Source organism: Salvelinus namaycush, chromosome 9, assembly GCF_016432855.1.
Source record: "Salvelinus namaycush isolate Seneca chromosome 9, SaNama_1.0, whole genome shotgun sequence".
NCBI lineage: Eukaryota > Metazoa > Chordata > Actinopteri > Salmoniformes > Salmonidae > Salvelinus > Salvelinus namaycush.
This window is the reverse complement of record NC_052315.1, coordinates 19,775,461-19,790,506: the sequence shown is the minus strand read 5'-3', so window position 1 is coordinate 19,790,506 and position 15,046 is coordinate 19,775,461. Positions and strand designations below refer to the sequence as shown.

Here is a 15,046-nt window from a genome sequence, read left to right as displayed (position 1 = left end):
GTGACACATTTGTTGTTGCTTTGGCTCTGTACTTCAGCACTTTGGATTTGAAATGATCAAATGACTAGGAGGTTGAAGTTCAGACTGTCAGCTTAGTGAGAAAGTTAGAGATGCACAAATACCATACTCCCAAGACAAGCTAACCTCTAACTATTACAATAACAGGTGAGGTTAGCATTTCTGGGGGGGTATGATATGTGTACGTCTGTAACTTTCTCACTCATCATTATTCACGATTCATTCAGGACTATCTGTAATCATGGTAGCATCCACATTAATGTAGAAGTGTTTAGAAATATATCTACAATAAAAGTGATTACAAAATGACACAATACATTATTTACCATTAATTTCTATTAGGCACAAAATAATCTGAAACAAAACCAAAACAAACAGCAAATGCCTCCAACACGTTTGTAGAGTCACAACCTTGATGTAATCACTTCATGCTAGGAATATGGGACAAAATACTAAACTTTTGACTACTTTAATACACATATAAATGAATTTTTCCCAATACTTTTGATCCCCTAAAATGGGGGAATTATGTACAAAAAGTAATTTCTAAACGGTTCACCCGATATAGATGAAAATACCCTCAAATTAAAGCTGCCAGTCTGCACTTTCAAATCCAAAGTGCTGGAGTACAGAGGCAAAAAAATCAAAAAATGTGCCACTGTCCCAATACTTTTGGAGCTCACTGTATATACAGTACCAGTCAAAAGTTTGGACACACCTACTCATTCAAGGGTTTTTCTTTATTTTTACTATTTTCTACATTGTAGAATACTAGTGAAGACATCAAAACTATGAAATAGCACATATGGAATACTGTAGTAACCAAAACATTTTTAAACAAATCAAAATATATGTTATAATGTTATATGTTATATATACATTCTTTAAAGTAGCCACCCTTTGCCTTGATGACAGCTTTGCACACTCGGCATTCTCTCAACCAGCTGAGCACTTGTTGGCTGCTATTCCATCCCTCTGCGGTCCAACTCATCCCAAACCATCTAAATTGGGTTGATGTCGGGTGATTGTGGAGACCAGGTCATCTGATGCAGCACTCCATTACTCTCCTTCTTCGTCAAATAGCACTTACACAGCCTGGAGGTGTGTTTGGTCATTGTCCTGTTGAAAAACAAATGATAGTCCCACTAAGCACAAACCAGATGGGATGGCGTATTGCTGCAGAATGCTGTGGTAGCCATGCTGGTTAAATGTGTCTTGAATTCTAAATAAATCACTGACAGCGTCACCAGCAAAGCACACCCACACCATTACACACCATCCCAAATAAAAACTCTGGAATGAGTAGGTGTGTCCAAACTTTCGACTGGTACTTTATATTTTACAGCGTATGAGTTAATTTCATCAACAAGTAATATTATACAGAGAGAAAACCCTACAGAGTAAGATGTGGGAACTGGCACCTAGACCAAAATCAAAGAAAGAAAATGTATAAATAAATTTGTAATGCTTGTTATTTTGACCATTGCAACTGTCAAAACAGGGAAAGAAATACCACAATGTATCACACACAGACATTTATTTGAGATACACAGAATGAAACAGCATGGGAATGGCAATGTTTCTGGCACGGTATTAGCAATGCGTTCAGCTACAAGTGTTTGTTCAAGCCTCTTACGTAATTGTGCCACTTGAAGCATTTGGGTTGGGCAGGATCCTTCAAAGCAGTGTATGTATTGTCCCGTCAGTATGGAGACAGTTGTAGATACAACATGGACCATAGCTGCAGCCACCTCTTCCAGTTCAGCTTGAGTTATTGGTGTGTGGCATCCATCCCGTTCACTCATGCAAAGGAATAGAAAAAGCAGTATGAGTCAACACCTTCAGTGATACTGAACGCATCAACTTGTTTTGCAATATTGTCCAGACTAAACAAAAGTTGTGGGTCTACTTAAAAGTCGGTAACAGTAGCTAGACAAATGCAAAATTATCAACATGGTAACTACAGTTGTGATCACTGTAAAATTCTCTCATACCCTACTATTAGAAAAGTACATGCTACCCTAACTGAGTGGGTAACTGCCCCAACATTCATGACCCAACATTCATGAATTAGAGACATTCGTTAGAAACAATAACACATTTAGTATAGCAAAGAGCCAACTGGCAACATAGACAAATGGAAAACAGATAACTAGGCAAGCTGAGTAGGGTCTATCTGTGGACAACAGACTGGGGGGCATGACTTGTAGGGTGCAGAGTGTAGTGACGATCGACTACACACCCCGCCCACCAAGTAGTGCGATGCGAGAGTTGGGTTCAATAGGGTCTGGCTCCAGCAGATATGTGTATAACCTTGCTAGCTAATGCTGGTGGGCGCGGCCTGTAGCGATGTAATGCTAATGGGTGTCGTACTGTTACAAGTACCCACAATGGCAGTGGGCACAGCGTGTAGTGTGCACGGCTTGTAGTTGCTGCAGTCCCCAGATATTATTGGGCTAGCTATTCATAAAGATAAACCACTTCAGTTACTATGGTAGTTAGCTAGCATAAATGATTAGTTCATATAGCTACAAACTCCAAAATAGCACTACATATGAAGGAACATTTGGACATGATATTCATAATTAGTAAATAACATAACTAGCAGGTTAACTTCTTATGGCTGCATCCCGCTAACGGGATTGATATGACAACAGCCAGTGAAAGTGCAGGGCGCCAAATTCAAACAACAGAAATCTCATAATTAAAATTCCTCAAACATATATGTGTCTTATATCATTTTAAAGGTAATCTTGTTAATCCCACCAAAGTGTCTGATTTCAAATATGCTTTTCAGCGAAAGCACTACAAATGATTATGTTAGGTCACCACCACACCACAATAAGCACAGCCATTTTTCCAGCGAAATATAGCAGTCACAAAAAGCAGAAATAGAGATACAATTAATCACTAACCTTTGATGATCTTCATCAGATAACACTCATAGGACTTCATGTTACACAATACATGCATGTTTTGTTTGATAAAGTTCATATTCATATAAAAAAATCTGAGTTTACATTGGCGCGTTACATTCACTAGTTCCAAAAACATCAAGTGATTTTGCATAGCCACATCGTTTCAACAGAAATACTCATCATAAATGTAGATGATAATACAAGTTATAGACATGGAATTATAGATATACCTCTCCTTAATGCAACCGCTGTGTCAGATTTCAAAAAAACTTTACGGAAAAAGCAAATCATGCAATAATCTGAGACGGCGCTCAGAACAATAGCCAAATTAGCCGCCATGTTGGAGTCAACAGAAACCAGAAAATACATGATAAATGTTTCCTTACCTTTGATGAACTTCATCAGAATGCAGTCCTAGGAATCCCAGGTCCACAATAAATGCTTGATTTGTTCGATAATGTCCGTTATTTATGTCCAATTAGCTACTTTGGTTAGCGTGTTTGGTAAACAATTCCAAAGTCACAAAGCTCGTACACTATAACGTGACGAAATGTCCAAAAGTTCCATAACAGTTAGTAGAAACATGTCAAACGATGTACTGAATCAATCTTTAGAACATTGTTAACATACATCTTGAATAACGTTCCAACCGGAGAATTAGATTGACTTCAGTTGAGCGATGGAACGGAGCTGCCTATCACGTGAACGCGCATGGTCAAAGCATGGTCAGCTCGTGGCAGTGGTCACTAATTCCTGTCTACTTTGGCCCCCCTTCACATTAGAGTCATCAGACAAAGTTCTATTGACTCTTGACATCTAGTGAAAGCCGTAGGAAGTGAAAACTCATCAATATCTCGCTGTAATTTCAATGAGAGCTTGGTTGAAAATCTGCCACCTCAGAAAAAATCCAAACAGGAAGTGGAACTTCTCAGGTTTTTGCCTGTCATATGAGTTCTGTTATACTCACAGACATAATTCAAACAGTTTTAGAAACTTCAGTGTGTTTTCTATCCAATACTAATAATAATATGCAAATATTAGCAACTATGACTGAGGAGCAGGCCGTTTACTCTGGGCACCTCTGTGCACCTTTCATCCAAGCTACTCAATACTGCCCCTGCAGCCATAAGAAGTTCATGTTTTTTAACTGTCGACATGTAATACAGGCTAAAAACCAAAGGTCTACTGTCACAACAGCTAGTGAGCGAGCAGTCCGAAATGTCATTTAGCTAGCTAGCTAGCCGCTAACCACTAGCTAGTATGCTAAACATTAGCTGACGAATTCCTGAGTAAACAACACATTTTGCAATGATCACAAGTTCATCACTGTGTCAATTGTTTATGTCTTTGTTAACATGTCATTCGTGGGGGATACTTGCTGATACAGACATTAAATTAATTGACATGAGTTATGAAGCCAGGAGGCTTCGCTTTCTTAGAAATTCCTGGAGTAGCTGCGTCCTCAACTGTACACTTGGGGAACCTAGTCAGACCAATCAATTTACACTTTCTTAGCTGTTCAACAAATCATGCTAAAATAGCTAATTGCCTTCAATAAGCTATGCATAATAAAGAATACTCTAAGTAGCACATTTAAGAAATGTATAATTAGTGTGTGCCTATTGAAATAAATATTGAATCAGTAGCCTACGAATGAGCAATAAAAAAGCCCCACTCATTGTCTTTGGAAATTAAACTAAACTAATTTTGATAGTGTGCGGAACACATGCCTACCAAATACAATATCATAGTTTATACTATACAAGTGGAGCTAATTGCGTTCTGAGGTCAAGTGTTAAACATATTATTAAAATAATTTGAATGCAGATGCTAATCTGGCTATCGGCATTAGTTAGTTAGCTAGCCCTACTGCTACATCCAAAATAATTGTTTTTGCAACAATAACAGCCGTGCAAAATACAAATCACTAAGGAATCCGTCTATCTGTCTCTCCTAACTCTGCTTCCGCATACATTAACCCATCCATGTCTCTGCCACCAATGACTATCTGTGGTAGAAAAAAGTATTTTGGACTGTACTATCTTTGGCTCTGCCGTCCGTCCATCCGATGTTTTCATGCCCTGAAACTCATTGCTGCCTTTGAAACATACAACCTGATATGATATGTATAATTGAATGTTCAATCGGGATCAAATGCCTTCGGAAAGTATTCAGACCCCTTGACTTTTTGTTACGCTACAGGCTTATTCTAAAATGTATTAAATAGTCCCCCCCCCCCCATTAATCTACACACTATACCCCATAATGACAAAGCAAAAACAGGTTTAGACATTTTTGCAAATTTGTTAAAAAAAATTCTAACGGTAATAACACATTTACAAAAGTATTCAGACCTTTACTTGGTACTTTGTTGAAGCAACTTTGTCAGTGATTACAGCATCGAGTCTTCTTGAGTATGACACTACAAGCTTGGCACACCTGTTTTGTGGAATTTTCTCCCATTCTTCTCTGCAGATCCTCGCAAGCATTGTCAGGTTGGATGGGGAGCGTTGCTGCACAGCTATTTTCAGGTCTATCCAGAGATGTTCGATCGAGTTCAAGTCCGGGCTCTGGCTGGGCCACTCAAGGACATTCAGAGACTTGTTCTGAAGCCACTCCTGCGTTGTCTTGGCTGTGTGCTTAGAGTCGTTGTCCTGTTGGAAGGTGAACCGTCACCCAAGTCTGAGGTCCTGAACGCTCTGGAGCAGGTTTTCATCAAGGATCTCTCTGTACTTTGCTCCGTTCATCTTTGACTTGATTCTGACTAGTCTCCCAGTCCATGCCGCTGAAAAACATCCCCACATTTTGATGCTGCCACCAACATGCTTCACCACAGGGATGGTGCCAGGTTTCCTCCAAACGTGACAATTGGCATTCAGGCCAAACAGTTCAATCTTGGTTTCATCAGACCAGGGAATCTTGTTTCTCATGATCTGAGAGTGTTTAAATGCCTTTTGGCAAACTCCCAGCGGGCTTTCATGTGCCTTTTCCTGAGGAGGGGCTTCCATCTGGCCACTCTACCACAAAGGCCTGATTGGTGGAGTGCTACAGAGATGGTTGTCCTTCTGGAAGGTTCTCCCATCTCCACAGAGGAACTCTAGAGCTCTGTCAGAGTGACCATCGGGTTCTTGGTCACCTCCCTGACCAAGGCTCTTCTCCCCTGATTGTTCAGTTCGGCCAGGCGGGCCAGCTCTAGGAAAACTTCTTACATTTAAGAATGATGGAGGCCACTGTAATCTTGGGGACTTTCAATGCTGCAGAACTTTCGCACCCTTTCCCAGATCTGTGCCTCAACACAATCCTTTCTCGGAGCTCTACGGACAATTCCTTTGACCTCATGGCTTGGTTTTTGCTCTGACATGCACTGTCAACTGTGGGACCTTAAGTTGAAGAAACATCTCAAAGATGATCAATGGAAACAGGATGCACCGGAGCTCAACTTCGAGTCTCATAGCAAAGGGTCTGAATACTTACAGTTGAAGTCGGAAGTTTACATACACCTGAGCCAAATACATTTAAACTCCGTTTTTCACAATTCCTGACATTTAATCCAAGTAACAATTCCCTGTTTTAGGTCAGTTAGGATCACCACTTTATTTTAAGAATGTGAAATGTCACAATAATAGTAGAAAGAATGATTTATTTCAGCTTTATTTCTTTCATCACATTCCCAGTGAGTCAGAAGTTTACTCAATTAGTATTTGGTAGCATTGCCTTTAAATTGTTTAACTTGGGCCAAACGTGTCGGGTAGCCTTCCACAAGCTTCCCACAATAAGTTGGGTGAATTTTGGCCCATTCCTCCTGACAGAGTTGGTGTAACTGAGTCAGGTTTGTAGGACTCCTTGCTCGCACACGCTTTTCAGTTCTACCGACAAATTTTCTATCGGATTGAGGTCAGGGCTTTGTGACGGCCACTCCAATACCTTGACATTGTTGTCCGTAAGCCATTTTGCCACAACTTTGGAAGTATGCTTGGGGTCATTGTCCATTTGGAAGACCCATTTGCGACCAAGCTTTAACTTCTTGACTGATGTCTTGAGATGTTGCTTCAATATATCTACATAATTTTCCTCCCTCATGATGCCATCTATTTTGTGAAGTGCACCAGTCCCTCCTGCAGCAAAGCACCCCCACAACATGATGCTGCCCCACCGTGCTTCACGTTTGGGATGGTGTTCTTCGGCTTGCAAGCCTCCCCCTTTTTCCTCCAAACATATTGATGGTCATTACGGACAAACAGTTCTATTTTTGTTTCATCAGACCAGAGGACATTTCTCCAAAAAGTACAATCTTTGTTCCCATGTGCAGTTGCAAACCGTAGTCTGTTTTTATGGCGGTTTTGGAGCAGTGGCTTCTTGCTTGCTGAGCGGCCTTTCAGGTTATGTCGATATAGGACTCGTTTTACTGTGGATATAGATACGTTTGTACCCGTTTACTCCAGCATATTCACAAGGTCATTTGCTGTTGTTCTGGGATTGATTTGCACTTTTCACACCAAAGTACGTTCATCTCTAGGAGACAGAACGTGTCTCCTTCCTGAGCGGTATCACGGCTGCGTGGTCCCATGGTGTTTATACTTGCGTACTATTGTTTGTATAGATGAACGTGGTACCTTCAGGCGTTTGGAAATTGCTCCCAAGGATGAACCAGACTTGAGGAGGTCTACAATTGTTTTTCTGAGGTCTTGGCTGATTTCTTTTGATTTTCCCATGATGTCAAGCAAAGAGGCACTGAGTTTGAAGGTAGGCCTTGAAATATATCACAGGTGCACCTCCAATTGACTCAAATTATGCTAATTAGCCTATCAGAAGCTTCTAAAGCCATGACATCATTTTCTGGAATTTTCCAAGCTGTTTAAAAGCACAGTCAACTTAGTGTATGTAAACTTCTGACCCACTGGAATTGTGATACAGTGAATTATAAGTGAAATAATCTGTCTGTAAACAATTGTTGGAAAAATGATGTGTGTCATGCACAAAGTAGAGGTGCATACCGACTTGCCAAAACTATAGTTTGTTGACATGAAATTTGTGGAATGGTTGAAAAACAAGTTTTAATGACTCCAACCTAAGTGTATGTAAACTTCCGACTTCAACCGTATGTAAATAAGGTATTTCTGTTTTCTGAAAACCAGTTTTCACTTTGTCATTATTAGGTATTGTGTGTAGATAGCTGAGGATTTGTTTTATATTTAATCAATTTTAGAATTAGGCTGTAACGAAAAAGTCAAGAGGTCTGAATACTTGTGACGTTTGTAAAATGCTTTTAGTTTTTTCTTTTTGTATTATTTCATTATTTTTCTCAAACTTGTGTTTGGTTTGTATTTGCATTTTTTATGTATAATCCAACTGCCATTTATATTTGTACAATTTGAAAAGTTTAATAATAAAAAATATATTTACAAATAATCACTTGCTGAATGCTGGATGTAACTGAGCTGGATACTGATTGTAACTGTGAGCTGAGCTGGATGCTGGATGTAATTCTGAGCTGGATGCTGGATGTAACTCAGCTGAGCTTATGCACTCCCCAAGACATCCAGGTAACTCATCCATCCGTCCAGCTCATTCCAATTCCGCATCCAGTTCAACATTCACTCGAGTGCTCACACTGGCAGCACATCCAGGTGAGACTTTACAGTCCGTCCGCATCTTCCTGAATGTTACAGCTGCCTCTGCTGATGATTTTGCATTCATGAGAGAAATTCTTCTGATTTTAATTAAAGAGTATTTGACACTGATATGCACCCAAACAAAATCCCAAAGTTCAAACTAAATTGGTGCATTAGAAAATGTATAATATGGCATCCAATATTTTGCAGGACAATAATATCATTGCAAGCAAGGATCCGTTCATGTAACATAATTTTATGAATATGTAATGGTGAAGAAAAAATTGAAACGTATGAGCCATAAAACCTAGCGGTCAAACACGGAAATGGTTCCCATGATCTTTCCACCATTCATTTTACACAATGTGAATTTTACAAACACTTCAAATTAAGTATGTGTTTCGTGTAGGCTTACCTTGGCGTGATGTTTTGATAACAGTGTAATTCTCTCTCGGACAAGGTGAGTTTCATCAATATATTTGCTTCAATTTAGTATCAAAAATGTAAAATATTAATTAGCAACAGAGAAGACCTCAGCAAGACTACAAATGTATGCAGGAAGCTCCTGCACGTCATCTCTAGCCGACACTGTCAGCTACCATTCACTAGCACGATCAGAGACTTGTGCCCAATACATGATGAATCCATATGCTGTATTGAAATGAATTGAATAAAGTGTTTAACTTCTTCTGTCCCCTTTGTCTTAGCTAGCCACTGACTAAACTTTAGCTAGCAGACCAGCAGATCAAAAATGTATTTTGTATTACATAGATAATTACTAGATAATTGTTTGTACAGTATGTCGACTTTGGTGTCTATTTCAGACCTTATGGCATTTTTCAAGGATGCGCATTAGAGCATTAAAAGGGGAAAATACCACTATAAGTCTGGCCATGTGTCACACCCTGATCTGTTTCACCTGTCTTTGTGCTTTTCTCCTGCCCCCTCAGGTGTCGCCCATCTTCCCCATTTACCCAGTGTATTTATACCTGTGTTCTCTGTTGGCTGTTGCCAGGTCGTTTTGTATTGTCAAGCCTACTAGCGTTTTTCCCATGCTCCTGTCTTTCTCTAGTTCCTGTTTTCTAGTTTTCCCGGTTTTGACCATTCTGCCTGCCCTGAGCCTGCCTGCTGTTCTGTACCTTGTCACACCATCCTGGATTACTGACCTCTGCCTGCCCTGACCCTGAGCCTGCCTGCCGTTTTGTACCTTTCGGACTCTGCTCTTATTGCTGACCTCTGCCTGCCCTTGGCCTGTTGTTTGCCTGCCCCCGTTTTTATTACTTTGAAACTGTCTGCATCTGGGTCTGGCCATGACGGACTCGGCAGACTCGGACCAGCTGCGCAATGCCGTCTCCTCCCAAGGAGCCACCATTGGAAGGCATGAGGAGTTGCTTCGTAGTCTGTCTGACAGCCTACCACGATGGTAACATCCCAGGCCCTCCCAGCCACCCCCGGTTTCCTGAGAACTCTGCTTACCTCGCCCAGAATGCTTCGCTGGAGAGTCGGGAACCTGTCCGGCGTTTCTCTCATCATCGAACTGCAGCCCTCCTCCTTCCCTTCGGATCGCTCAAAGATACCGTACCTTATCACGCTGATGTCCGGGAGGGCTCTCGCCTGGGCTACGGCTGTATGCTTCAGTCTGGAGGAGTTTGTGGTGGAGGTGAAGAAGGTTTTCGATTCTCCATTGTCCGGGAGAGAGGCTGCCCGGAAGTTACTCCAGCTTTGGCAAGACTCCCTCAGTGTGGCAGACTATGCGGGGGATTTCTGCATGCTAGCAACTTAGAGTGCCTGGAACCTGGAATCGCTGTTCGACACGTTCCTGCACGGATTATCGGAGGAAGTTTAGGACGAGCAAGCAGCCCGAGAACTACCAACGGATCTCTACTCGCTCATTGCCTTGACCATCCGGATCGATAGGAGGCTACGGTAACGTAGGAAAGAGGAGGTCACTCGCCCTCCCAAGGATTCCACCTCGCTTCCGAGGTATCCCGGAAGACCCCGACGTCATCCATGGCCGAGAGGACCCGAGGCTACCCGAGTTCCCCGAGAGTGTCTGAAGTCTGCCAATTCACCTCTTCCCGAGCCGATGCAACTAGGCAGAGCTAGGCTGTCCCCAGCCAAATGCCTACACTGGCTTCACACAAAGAGTTGCCTGTATTACAGGACTACTGGTCATTATGTGTCCTCCTGTCCACTAAAAGACCAGGCTCACCAGTAGGGGCGAGTAATCTGGTGGGCATAAGGAGAACTTTTCCTCTCCCCTTACTCGCACCCCTTTCCATGCCATGTTGCTGTGGGGTAACCAGTTGAATTCTCTCTGCGTACTCATCGACTCTGGGGCAGATGGGAGTTTTATGGACGCTACCATAGTGTCCGAGCTGGGCATCCCCAATGAGCCCCTCTCCATTCCCATGCATCTTAGAGCACTGGACGGGCGCTCTATATGCCGGGTCACCCACAATACCACTCCCATCAACCTACAAGTGTCAGGGAAACATAGCGAGGCAATCCAATTCATGCTAATTAACCTGTTTGGCGTGCAAGCCCGACGTCGGTACACTTATGACAACAGCCAGCTCAAAGTGCAGGGCGCGAAATTCAAAAGATATATTTTTTAAAATATTTAACTTTCACACATTAACAAGTCCAATACAGCATATGAAAGGTACACATCTTGTGAATCAAGCCAACATGTCCGATTTTTAAAATGTTTTACAGGGAAGACACAATATGTAAATCTATTAGCTAACCACATTAGCAAAAGACACCACTTTTCTTACTCCATCAGTTTTTTACTCCATCAGTAGCTATCACAAATTCGACCAAATAAAGATATAAATAGCCACTAACCAAGAAACAACTTCATCAGATGACAGTCTGATAACATATTTATTGTATAGCATATGTTTTGTTAGAAAAATGTGCATATTTCAGGTATAAATCATAGTTTACATTGCAGCTACAGTCAGAAATTGCACCGAAAGCAGACAGAAAAATTACAGACACCAACGCCAAATAACTAAATACTCATCATAAAACATTTCTGAAAAATACATAGTGTACAGCAATTGAAAGACAGGCATCTTGTGATTCCAGACAATACTTCCGATTTATCAAGTGTTTTACAGCGAAAACACAATATAGCGTTATATTAGCTTAGCACAATAGCAAACATAACAACAGCATTGATTCAAGGCAAAAATAGCGATAACGTAGAAACCACCAAAATATATTAATTTTTTCACTAACCTTCTCAGAATTCTTCAGATGACAGTCCTGTAACATCATATTACACAATGCATATAGAGTTTGTTCGAAAATGTGCATATTTAGCGGCACAAATCGTGCTTATACAATGAAAATAGTGTCCAAATACTCAAGCAATCTGTCCGGCGCCATCTTGGAAAGGCCCCTATTCTTATCGAAAACTATTCATAAACTTGACTAAAAAAATACAGGTTGGACAGCAATTGAAAGACAAATTAGTTCTTAATGCAATCGCTGAATTACATTTTTAAAATTAACGTTACTGCGCAATGCAGGGTGCGATAAAGCAAGGCTACACTGCAAGTAATGGCGTCTTTTTCCAACAGAACAATGAATTATCAGCATAAATAGTTCTTACTTTTGGATGAACTCCCATCAGAATCTTGGGAAAGGTGTCCTTTGTCCAAAAGAATCGTTGCTAGGTTGGAGAACGTCGTCTTCAACGTTGCAATTAGCAGTAAACAATAGCCATGTGGGCCAGAGATACCCAACTTCCTACAACGTCACGAAAATAAATACCCGAAAATCGCAATATACTGACATAAACTGATATAATTCGGTTTAAAATAACAACATTACGATGTCTTTAACGCCTATATCGAATAAAAACAGAGCCGGATATAACTAGGAGCTAAAACAAGAGCTTCTAACATGACATGCCAAGACCCTCCCTGCGTCAGAGCGAAGAGTGGAAAGATGGGACATTTCGGTTCCAAGCAATTTATAACCTTTGGGAACTACGTAGAAACTCCATTTCAAGTCTCCCTATTCGCTGACACCCAGGGGAAGGCGTATGCAGTGCATCTCAACCAATAGAGGACAGGCAAATTAATACACAGGTCTCAGAACAGCCAGCAAAATTCTGCATTCTGACATACACATAGGAAAATTGCTCTAAGTCGAGTTCTGTTTCACCCACAGATATAATTCAAACGGTTTTAGAAACTAGAGAGTGTTTTCTATCCAATAGTAATAATACTATGCATATTGTACGAGCAAGAATTGAGTACGAGGCCTTTTTGAAATGGGCACCTTTTATCTGGCTACTCAATACTGCCCCTTGAGCCCAAAGAGGTTAAGTCTCTTCAGGTTCCCGTGGTTTTGGGATCATCTTGGCTCCAGCGACAGAATCCCCTCATTGACTGGACTGCTGGAGCCATCATGGGCTGGAGCCTCTTCTGCCACACCCATTGCTTGAAGTCAGCGCAGCCTGCCCCGGGAAGTCTTCCTGTGGGCTCGGAAGTTGCCCCGGACCTCTCTGCCATTCCCGTGGAGTACCACGATATCCAGGAGGTTTTCAGTAAGGCCCGGGCCACTTCACTTCCTCCGCATCAACCCTATGACTGTGGGATCGACCTTTTACCTGGCACCACCCCGCCTCGGGAAAGACTGTACTCTCTGTTGGGTCCGGAGACCAAGGCTCTGGAGAACTACATCGAGGACTCCATAGCTGCAGGGTGTATCCGTCCTTCAGCTTCCCCCGCCGGCACAGGGTTCTACTTTGTGGAGAAGTAGGACAAAACCCTGCACCCGTGCATCGACTACCGGGGCCTCAAAGACATCACAGTGAATAACCGCTATCCGCTACCACTCATCGCCTCGGCCTTCGAGCCGCTCCAGGGGGCCACCGTTTTCTCCAAGTTGACCTGCGGAACGCCTACCATGTGGTGCGGATTCAGGGAAGGGACGAGTGGAAGACTGCCTTCAACATGGCCAGCAGTCACTACGAATATCTGGTCATGCCATTCGGCCTTACCAATGCCCCAGCTGTGTTCCAGGCCCTGGTTAATGACGTTCTTCGCGACATGTTGAACCAGTTTGTCTTCGTCTACCTCGACGACATCCTCGTTTTCTCCCACTCAGCCCAAGAACACGTGCTCCACGTCCGACAGGTCTTCCAGCGACTCCTGGAGAACCAGCTTTTTGTAATAGAGGAGAAATGTGAATTCCATCGCTCTACCATCCCTGTCCTTTGTTACATCATCACTGCGGGGAATGTACAGATAGATCCCGGGAAGGTGAGAGCGGTGGTGGATTGGCACCAGCCTACGTCCAGAGTGCAGCGTGTAACGTTTCCTGGAATTTTGCCAACTTTTATCGCCACTTTATCCAGGGCTGCAGCACCCTGGCTTCCCCGCTGTCTGCACTCACCTCTCCCAAGGTTCCGTTCACGTGATCCCCAGCTGCTGACCGGGCGTTACGGGACCTCAAGCACTGCTTCACCACAGCTCCCATATTGGTTCCTCCTGACCCGTCCCGTCAGTTCGTGGTGGAGGCCGATGCTTCGGATGTCGGAGTGGGGGCTGTCCTGTCCCAGCGTTCTGCCCTGGACCTCAAGTTACACCCCTGCGCCTTCGTCTCCCACCACCTCAACGCCACGAAGAGGAATTACGATGTGGGGAATCGTGAGTTTCTCGCAGTGAAGATGGCGTTGGAAGGTTGGTCACACTGGTTGGAGGGGGCGAAACATCCGTTCATTGTGTGGACTGATCACAAGAACCTGGACTATCTCCACACCGCCAAGCGTCTCAATTCCAGGCAAGCTAGGTGGGCCCTGCTTTTCACCTGGTTTAACTTCTCCCTCTCCTACCAACAGGGATTCAAGAATATCAAGCCGGATGCGTTGCCATGCCACTGTAGCCCCGCGGCTACACCCTCGGACCCCGAAACCATCCTTCCCACCTCGTGCCTGGCGACGTTAATCAGCTGGGGAATAGAGAAGCAGGTCCGTGAGGCGCAACGTTCCCAGCCAAACCCCGGGGGGGCACAGATAACCGGATATTAGATCCTGATGCTGTACGCCCCTTGCTCCTGGAGTGGGACCTATCCTCCAGGCTTGTCTGCCACCCGGGCTCTCATCGGACCCTGGCCTTTGTGCGGCAACGCTTTTGGTGGCCTACCATGGTTCCGGACGTCTCCGCGTTCATCGCTGCCTGCACGATGTGTGCGCAGAACAAGACTCCTTGGCAAGCTCCAGCTGGTCTCATTCAACCATTGCCTGTCCCTCACCGTCCCTGGTCTCACATATCCCTGGACTTCTTCACAGGTCTCCCACCGTCTGATGGCAACACCGCCATCCTGACAGTAGAGGACCTGTTTTCCAAAGCCTCCCATTTCATTCCTCTCCCCAAGCTACCCTCTGCCAAAGAGACGGCCCAGCTCATGGTGCAGCACGTCTTCCGGATCCATGGACTCCCGGTGGATATGGTCTCCGACCAGGGTCCTCAGTTC

At 43.4% G+C, this 15,046-nt stretch overlaps 1 protein-coding gene across 1 annotated transcript in view; it reads right to left on the bottom strand.

Annotated features, from left to right (window-relative positions):
- The window catches only part of LOC120053186 (potassium/sodium hyperpolarization-activated cyclic nucleotide-gated channel 2-like), a 132,149-nt gene that overhangs the window by 100,168 nt on the left and 16,935 nt on the right, over positions 1-15,046 (bottom strand). The window lies entirely within an intron of this gene.